Source organism: Pleurodeles waltl, chromosome 5 (assembly GCF_031143425.1).
Source record: "Pleurodeles waltl isolate 20211129_DDA chromosome 5, aPleWal1.hap1.20221129, whole genome shotgun sequence".
Taxonomy (NCBI): Eukaryota; Metazoa; Chordata; class Amphibia; order Caudata; family Salamandridae; genus Pleurodeles; species Pleurodeles waltl.
This window is the reverse complement of record NC_090444.1, coordinates 1,403,511,668-1,403,521,438: the sequence shown is the minus strand read 5'-3', so window position 1 is coordinate 1,403,521,438 and position 9,771 is coordinate 1,403,511,668. Positions and strand designations below refer to the sequence as shown.

General features: G+C 42.6%; 1 long non-coding RNA gene across 1 annotated transcript in view; it reads right to left on the bottom strand.

Annotated features, from left to right (window-relative positions):
- Nucleotides 1–252: 252 nt before the first annotated feature.
- The window catches only part of LOC138297393 (uncharacterized), a 76,796-nt gene continuing 67,277 nt past the window's right edge, over nucleotides 253–9,771 (bottom strand). The window contains exon 3 of the long non-coding RNA XR_011204075.1: nucleotides 253–1,276. This is a non-coding gene — a long non-coding RNA (uncharacterized lncRNA). The remainder of the gene's footprint in view (nucleotides 1,277–9,771) is intronic.

The window sequence follows — 9,771 nt, the reverse complement described above, 5'->3', positions numbered from 1 at the left end:
GTCACTACAGTGTCATATGTTTGTGCCATACCAGCAGATGCATGGAAATCGGATTAGGATTCACCAGACACTTGTACTAATGTGTTGGTGATGTAAACGGTAATCCTGAGCTCGTCACTGTGTACCTGTTACATATCCCTGCTTGCACAAGTAGCTTATACCTTCATTGTACGGTTTCCGTGGTCTTACATCTCTAAATAGCTAAATGTGAAAATTTAGCAAGCAGTTTGTGATGGATGAATTTATTACAATGCTAATACAAAAAAAAGAAATTGGGACAGAAAGAAACAAAAATGTAAAGTGAAGGGGTCTGTCATGGTGAATGAAATCATTGGAGTAGATGCCAGATCATTTGAAGTACAGAGTACGCCTCCCATTGGAACTGACAGGTAGTTGAGGATCAGTCAATAGAGTGAATGTATGGAACACAAAGGAGGTCCTTTAGGAAAAAGTCACTTACTGTCAGTGGTGGGTGTCTTGCCATCTATACCTCTTGGATTCTTTGCTGGATGTCCCTCCTTTCTGCTTCAGAGGCAGGGGTGTCTGGGGCTGCTTCTTCCTCTGGCAGGGCCTCCCTTCCAGTGGCTGGCACAGATGTTGATGTGCCCCATGTTGATGAGCCAAAGGAAGAGGTAGACTGTTGTTGAAAAGCCCTACTCAGGGTGATGTGAATGTATCTCAGCACAACTGTTAGGGAGGCCATGTTGTTATTGTGGGGTGCCATCTGTTCCCACATGTCTCTGTGCATTTTCCTCTGTTGCTGTTTGAATCTCCTGGATTTTGGTCAAGACCTGGCCTATCACACCTTGGATCTCCTCATAGACCCCCAAGACATGTCTGATGGTGTCCTGGCCAATAGCAGCCCCTGTGGCCTCACCCCGCTGGCCTAGAGCATCCATCCCATGCACCCTACCTACACGGGCCTTTGCCCTTGCACAAGATGCCCTCTCTGACTTTGTCCTGGACCCTCATTGTCGGAAGTGTTACACTGCAACTCAGAATCCAGGACTGGGGGGCACAAGATGGTAGACATTATGCTAGGGAAAAAGGTTTGGGGAAGTTGAATGGTTGTCTGTTGTCTGTGATGTTGAGGGAACCAGGCTGGGAGGTGTTGATGTGTGCACAGTGCGACTCAATGTTGCCGTCTGACTAGGTTGGCCAGATGGGCCAGAACTGTCCTCCACATCCAGACGTCCAGGAGTGTCTTCTTCACTGAGGGCTTCATCCAGAGGGGTAGTGGCAGTCTGTTCTGGGGCCTCTGTATGCGGAGTGGCACCTGTTGATGTAAAATGTACAATGTTACTGGTTATATTGTGACATTTACCTCCAACAGTTTAGAGCTACAGTAAAACTTGTACAAAGTTACATTTCAGTTAATCATTTTGTGGCAAGTAACCATGCTATTGGGTGTATTGACTCAAGCAGCTGCTGAAATGTGAAGATAATTTGTACTTGGGAGGATGGCCTGAAAATGTCACCTTGCCATCAGTGCAGGCAAAACAGGGGCTAGGCAAGAAATGGCTTTGCCTGTTTGGAGGCCTCTTTGAGTGTGATGCATGCAAACTCAGGACTTTGTTGTATATTTGATTGGAGTCATCATGTGCACAGTGCAGTGTGGATGTGTCTGTTGCCAATACCAGTTTGGTGTGGCATCTTGAGGCCTTATGAATAATTGTTATACACAATGGGTAAGGTGTCATTCCTGTCCTCAAATATTTCATCTTGGGTTAGCAAGTTGAGATGGAGCTATGTTGACAGATACATCTCTGATCCGGGCATGCTTTGTCAATGATGAGTATACTTCATTTGAGAGGTGACAAACAAGGGTATTTGGACAAGCGGCCACTGTGCTAGTGGTTGGAGGTAAAGTAAAGGGGCCCATTGGGCTTTGCAGTCATGCCGCTCCCTCTACTTCCCAAGTAGGATGGTCCCACGCTGTGGAGAAGGCCGCCACAGACCCCCCTAGTTGTTCTGACCAATGTCCAGAGGCCTTTTTTCACCCCATTGGCATCACCATCCTTCTGCCTGCCCAGTAGCCTCGCGTACTGGTGTTGACTCTCTGTACACCCCCTTGTGCACCTTTGCTACATGTGCCTCTCACAGTGTTGGACCCACAGGCCTCAATGGCATCTTCTTCTCCTTCGATCCCTTCATTTGGCACCTATACCCAGAAGCCCACACCTGCTCTGTGGCCCTCAGAGTCCCAAGACCCCCCTGTGCCCTCAGCGCCCGTCCTCCTCTTGTGTTGCCTTTCTCGCCCTATCGCTTCATCCCTCTCCATACACAACTGCGCCCATCTATCTTCAGTCTCTGCCACTAACCTGCCCTGTTCCTTGATCCTAGCCTCAATGTCCACTGCGTACTAATCTATCCCCGCTACGTGGCTAGCTCTCTCATCTGTGTTGCTCCCACCCTGGGCGCTGTCTGCTCCCTTTAGGCCACCACCCCTGCCTTAAGTACTGTCCCACGGCAACCTGTCTCCCCAGATGGCTCCACCTCATCAGGCCCAGGCTGCACCCCCTGTTTGTCCCTCTTGGCTTTCATTTGGGCCACAGAAACCTTTCCAGTCCTTGCACTGGCTCCCCTGAGCGGCCCCTGCACACGAAACCCCACCCCACTCCCACTGGGGCCCTCATAGCCATCATCTGCCCTCTCAGGGCCCTTCAGAAACCACGGGTGGATGTGCTGCGGCCCCACCCCCATGACTTTTCCTCTGTTTTACTGGCCGACGGCGATTGGCAAGCGGCGACCGCTGCTGTCACGCTGCATGCCTCATCGTGCATAGGGTGCACCATCCCTATCCAGGCCTGGTCCAAAACACCAGGTCTGAGCAGGTACGCTCATCTGACTTCGCCCAAAACGCGAAGTGCAGTGCAGACAGCATCATGGTCTGAAGCCATGACGTACTCAAATGAATATAATGCACTAAACACTGCCCTACCTACCTAAGGTCTAACTTCCATACAGCGCGATCAGCTTTTGCGGGGAAGAGGCTGACCCCTTCCCTACCTAGCTATATATACATCCACCCCTAAAGGCCTCTCATGCTTCTCTCCCCTCCAATCCATGTGCTAGGACGCTTTTCCTGCCACGAAGGATCCCGTGGAGAGATTAGACTGTGTCTCTACTCTCCACTGGGCCCTTCATTCCTCTGTGAGCCTGCAGTGGATGTGGTATGTCAAATAGGCACTTGTACAGTTATGTATTGTACGATATGGCTCACGTTTCCTTTATGTCTAACAGTTTCTAAAGTTGAAGTTTTGTAAACTGCAAGTGACGTTATCACTGACATGGATTTGTTTTTTCCCTGGCGTTTTGTAGACGATAATCAGTTATGAGCCTAATTACTCAGATTATGTCATATTAATTACCTACGTATTCAGATAATTTAATTAATAACAACACTGCAATTATATTTTATGTCCCTTTTCGTGGTTAAAGCCGTGTTCATTTTACTCCTCTTTGTTTTTGACGGTAATTTAAATTGTATATCTCTAGGTGTATCTGAGAAAACGGGATCATTTAATATGTAACACATGGCCACGTCTTAGCATCTAAAGTAAAAAAATGCTAAAGATAAGCCATCCTTTTCCACGAGGGTGGTGACATTTATTCATTTACCCGGGTTAGCTATTTGAAGTCAAGCTCTCCAACTGTGTCTAACATCTGCCTTCTACAACGCACTCATACATGGACCGCTGGACACCTGCGGAGGACACCATCTGCCACTGAATTGTAATACATGGCTGTTTTAAATCACCCCTGGAGAACGGAAACCTCTCAAAGAGTGATTCATGTGCCATATTGATAGGTAAATGACAACAAAACAAATCATTTTACAGCTTAATGGAACCCAGACTTGTCTTAAAATAATTGTGTTTTTTCCACGTACAAACAAAAAACATGCACAAATATGATTTATCAGAGTGCTAAATCGCAAAATTCTGGTAAACGAGAAAAGGTTGATCATGTTTGCGAACCAGTTCTTATGGAGTATTCCCAAATTATTTTAGGAAAATATTTTATGAACTTCAGCACTGTATGGGAACATGTGACTACATTTCCATATTTAAAATATGCTAAAGAATATTTACCAGGTCATCATTAGTAGTATTACATTGTCTTTATTATGACGACAAATAAGTAAGTGTGATCAATACATTATTTTATGGATGAAAACACGACTTGAATCAAAGTATTGCATTGTATAAGCATCAAAATAAACAGGCCAGTCTATCCCTGGTTAAAGAGATCGACAGTATGCCCAGCACTTTGAACTAATTGCAAGAAAACCATTCACACTACCGTATCTCTTTGAATTAATTGTTGAAATAATATTACCGTTGGTTATTCTTTTTTAAATTCCGTTTAGTAGATGTAACTATTGCTAAATGTTCCTGTTACTATTCTTGATTACCAAGGTTTAGAGGCACAGCGAAGGTGTTTACCAGTTTCGCCAGTCTGTTGCCTCCTGTGGCCCAATGATTACACGCTCCTCTGTGTGTGCCCAATTTGATTTAGCCATACCTAAGCTTTAGAAATAAGGCCCGACTAGAAGGATTTGTTCTTTTTAAGTTCCAATAAAATGTAATGCAACTGGGCAACTAACTACTGGCTGAATTGTCTTTCATTTGCATTGAGTAGAACTGAGCTAGCGTGTTCCATCAACAAAATACCAGCATTGTAGGGAAAACGCCATTTAATGTGATGAATGAATTATTGAATTTGTTGAGCGCATCAATGCCTGAAGGCTTCTAGGTGCTAAATGCAGACCCTGAGATAGCCCCATCCCCTGACAAACTTATAGGAGTCAGAATAAAATAGCTATTCAAAATAACATACAAAAGAACTCCGGCTTCCTAACCAGGGTACACAAACGGTGTGTGAAAAAATAGAAAAAAACATGTTTTTAAGGATTTAAAGGATACGGTGAAATGTAATCCCGGCTAGGTGAAGGGGAAGGAACACCAAATTTTGGAAGGTGCCACCGAAAATGCCCCTCCTCCTCATCTTTTCTGCAAACTTTAGGAATGACAACTAGGTTCTGAGTTGTAAAACTAAGAGGTCTGTGACGGGGGCACCATTGAAACATGGCTTTAATTCCCCCCCCCCCCCCGCCTTGGCACCATGAAGTGCTATGTACACAATACACATGGCCTTAAATATCACTTGCTTCTGAATTGGAAGCCAGTGACGTTTGCAAAGTCTGTTTGAAATTGAAATATATTTTGGGATACCTAATATCAGTCTTGCCACAGCACTTTTCAAAGTTGACATTTGGCTATGGTGGTCTTGTTATCTTCCAAAAAGAACAAAAGTGTTACAGTAGTCAGTCCTGGATGAAATGAGTGAAAGGGCCACCTGTTTCCGAGCCGGAAGGAGGCTATAAGGAATAATCTTCCATCGTTTTCTGATCATCTAGAAGCAGGTTGCCACTGTGTGACTGACCTCTGGCTCAAAGGTTAGTTCACTGTCAATCAAGATTCCTAAGCATACTGATGAAGTGCCAGAAATACGTGTATAGACATAAAAGCACTACCTACACCAACTTTGGTGAAAAACTGCAGCAACTTTAAGGTAAGCATATTTATTTACTAGGATGCAATGGGGTGAGATGTGCTGGGCATGAGAGGCAGTGTGCTCCCTCCCCCCTTGTGTTTAAAAGGCTCCATTGTGCCAACAAACTGATGAGCTCACCTGGGATGCACTTGTGTGCCTGTGGATTGGTACTGTGACCTGTGAAGTCTTGGGCAGCACACCAGCAACCCTAGATGACTTTTTCTATGCTCTCTACTACTTATGCTCTCTTCTGATGAAGGGCTAAACCCAGAAAAACGTGTCCAGAGACAACAGCACTACCTGCACCAACTTTGGTGGAAAACCACAGCAGCTTTGAAGTATGCATACTGCATTTACCAGGATGCAATGGGTAAACTGTGCTGGGATAAGAGGCAGTGTGCTCCCTCCTCCCTTGAATTCTGATTCCATATCGGTGAGTGAATTCCAAACATTAGGACCTCTGTTTTCTCGCCATTCAACTTTAGTCAGTTAGTTTCTTATGCATGAGGCCACCGCTTTCATGCAATTCTTAAAAATAGCTACTATGGCTTCCGAGTCCTCTGAGATAGATAAAATAATTTGTGTGTCATTTGCATATGTCACTGGCGGAAGCCTGAATGACCGGATCAGTCTGGCCAAAGAAGAAAGGTATAAATTGAAAAGCATTGGGCTTAAGGTGGACCCCTGTGGCACCCCACAAGGCAGAGAAAATAGGTCAGTTCTAAATTCCCCTATGGTTACCAATTGGGATCTGTCAGTCAAAAATGATACCAGAAGTTTTCAGGCCACACGCCCTAGCCCCAGGGACAGTAAACACCCTATCAGTAGGGTAGGGAGATGGTGTCAAAGCCCGCGTAATGATGCAAAAGGATTAGAACTGTGGCCTGACCAACATCCACAAGCCACCTAATGCTGCGAGTTGGAAATTAGGCTTCAAAACCAAAACTGCAAACTATTCAGCATTCCCTGTTGCTCCACATGCATTATGAGATGCTGATTTAGATGCTTCTCCATGATCTTAGCTGGGACAGGGAGCAACAAGATTGGGAGATAGTTCTTCAGCTCACTGGGACCAAGATTGGGTTTCTTAAGGAGCGGCCTGACCGCTGCCACTTTCCACAGCCGTGGATAAGACCCATAGTTGGCTGCTTTGTTCATAATAGCAATTAATGGTGGAACTATTGTACTCACAGTCAATTGGAGAACCATATGTGGGAATGGCTGTAAAGGTGATCCTGACAAACGTCGGGAGATAACTGCCATTCGCTCCACTTTTATGGGAAGACATTCTGACAGAGATATAGGCTGTGCTTCCTCTATCTCCCCAACAGCTTGCACACTTAGCTGCTGTGAGGCATAACTGTGCCAGTCTGGAAGCTCCTCTTGCTTGTCTGAAGTACATTATTTGTAGATGTTAACCCCTTCAGACTAAAAGAATCCTGCCAGCATGTTACAAAACTCAGTTGATCCCTAGACGTCTGAGGATGCAGTAGGGGATGTAAGCTGGTGAATCAACTTAAAAAAGTTATTTGGAGGAACTTGCAGATTACATTTTGTTAATGCAAAAGAGAAAATCTGCCAAATTAAGCCAGTTGTAATGCATATAGAGTTGTTATGATGTTTCTAACAAATGGCAATTTTGAAGATGAATCAGATGCATTCACTCCAACAGGCCATGCATGATTGGATTAGGGCAAGAGCATGTTAAACCTTTTAAGCCATACTGCCCAATTTGCCATCTCAGATCTAAAAACATCTTCATTTAAAAAAAAAAAACACAAGCAAGTTAAGTGGTGAAAATATTCTACAAGGGGCCAAACTGTGGAATGTTTTACTTTATGGACTGAGAGCTGAACCAGCTGAATATAGGAGGAACCTGAAGACCTGTCTTTTTGTCCACTTTTTTCATTTCCACTTGGTGGGCAGTTCAGAATAACTTCTAGTGTGCTAGACAGCTCTATACTATGAACCACAGTGGGCTATATAAGAAATCCAAACTGTATTGACAAGTTCTATATAACAATCAACAACCACAGTTGACCATTTCCGGTGACCAAAGGTGTGAGGAACCAATGCCACATTTATGAACAGCATGGACACAAGAATGCAACTGTGAAAACTTGTGAAGATAAAGCTGATCCTTTGAAAAGTTAGCGTGCTCCATCGTTTTCACATTTCCAATTTAGAAAACCTATTGACATTTAAACTTACAGTGCAATCTTATGTTTTGATTTATCTTAAATTGTACCTATATAAAATTCATATTTCTTCCAGATAATGGAATACTTAAAACTATAAAATTTTGACATCATATGTTCTCTGTAGTTTGTTAGCAAATTTTAGAGAACTAATATATCCATGCTTTTAGAAGTCTGTTTACAACTTAGGCAGTGTTTAGAATAATAAGGAAGGTGTGTGAAGAAATATGAATGGATGGAGATCTAATATGGCAAGCCAATAATCCCTGGGGCTCTTGAAGCAGAACGTTTAATGCAACCAACATTAAAATTGCTAAATAATACTTAGTATCAAGAGTATCCAAATTATACTCCAATGAATACATTTTAAATAGGCAAACATACATGTAATACTATGGGTGTAATAGGGCATGTTCTTTGTGAAGCTATATCCAGCATAAAAGGTTTGTGTCAGATAAGAAATATACAATCACAGTGTCGCAGTATAAGCAGAAACCCACATTAGCCTTGAAATATTTTTAGGTGGGCAGTCCTTTTTGATCCTAAAATGGAAAACGTACATAAAGATATTTACACATAAACAGAATAAAAAATTAGGAGTACACCAGAAATGAGAGAATGCACCCAAAGGACACAACAGGCCAGCCACTCACAAAAAGCATGTGAATAGCTCACCATCTCATAGTTGGGGGTAGGCAGAACTTGCACAATTCACCGTAGCATTTACCACACAGAATCACCAGAGAATTACATGAGATTACACATAATTAAGCAGGAAGAATAATTTTGTGTTTAGCACTATTTCTTAGCACGTAAATAACTACTTGGATCCAAAATGGGCTCACAAATGTATTTTTTGCCATTAAATAGTGCTATATGCAACAGAACACTAATATTGGCTGCAATGAACTGCTCACGATCGCTAAGAGTGCTTTTGAGGTAGGATATTACCCCCTTCTCACCCCCAGCATTTAGTACATAGTGTGAAATGACTCTTGTGTCCTAAATGGCTGCGAAAATGGACACTAGGATGCATTTTGTGCAAAGAAATAGTGCTGAATGTAGTAGAACACCAATGGCAAACTCACACTCGCTAAATGAGCTTTTACAGTACGATTTTCCCCCCTAGTTACTTATAGTTACCCAAGCAATAGCAATCGTGTAATTATTAGTTGTTCTGCCCCAAAGAGTAATGCAGAATTATCGGAACTACTCTGATTACTCCACTGTAATTAAAATTACTCAGGCCTACATAGCATGTGGAGAGAAACTAGCTCCACACCAGTTAGAATGTGCAAAGTTAAACAAGACAAGAAAATGACCAGAAATAACAGAATAAACCAGAAGAAATCACATAGCTTAGAACTGAGAAATCTGGCTTACCCAAAACGTAAATTGGAAAGGAACTCGATGTCAATATAGTAGTGTGATATTATACTGATAGTATCACCAAAATATCAAGTGAAAATGTCCTATTATGACTAGTTAAACCCATAAGTGATGGAAAGGGCGCCAAAATGTATAATGATCTGACTACACAGAACAAGATAGACAATTTACTAAATGAACACATCCTTTAAAAAACAGTAAGAACGAGCTAGAAGGTATTGTCGTTAAACTGGCTGACAAAGAAGTATAACTGTCCAGAACAAAGTTGACTTTGATAACAAAGTTTCAAACCAACTTCAGAACGCCAGTTCCTTATATGATGTTTGGTTCTAACATTATAGTTAGGTCTTAAAAAAACTAGAGTTACTTATGACCTACTGGTAAAGCTATTGGAGTGTCATTCAGTAGGTTGAAAGTTCAAGTCCTGGTATCTCATGCAGTGTGTCTGTTTATTTACTAGTGTTTTGAATGTCAAACATTCTTAGTGATGTAATATTTAAGTATTTTTCACCAACAAAATCTTTGGTTGGAAATGCCAAAGTTATGTCTGGATGCTACACACTATTGAGTCTGTTCATCCACAAGCTTTATTCGGTCATAAAACCATCAAAGTATACAACCATAA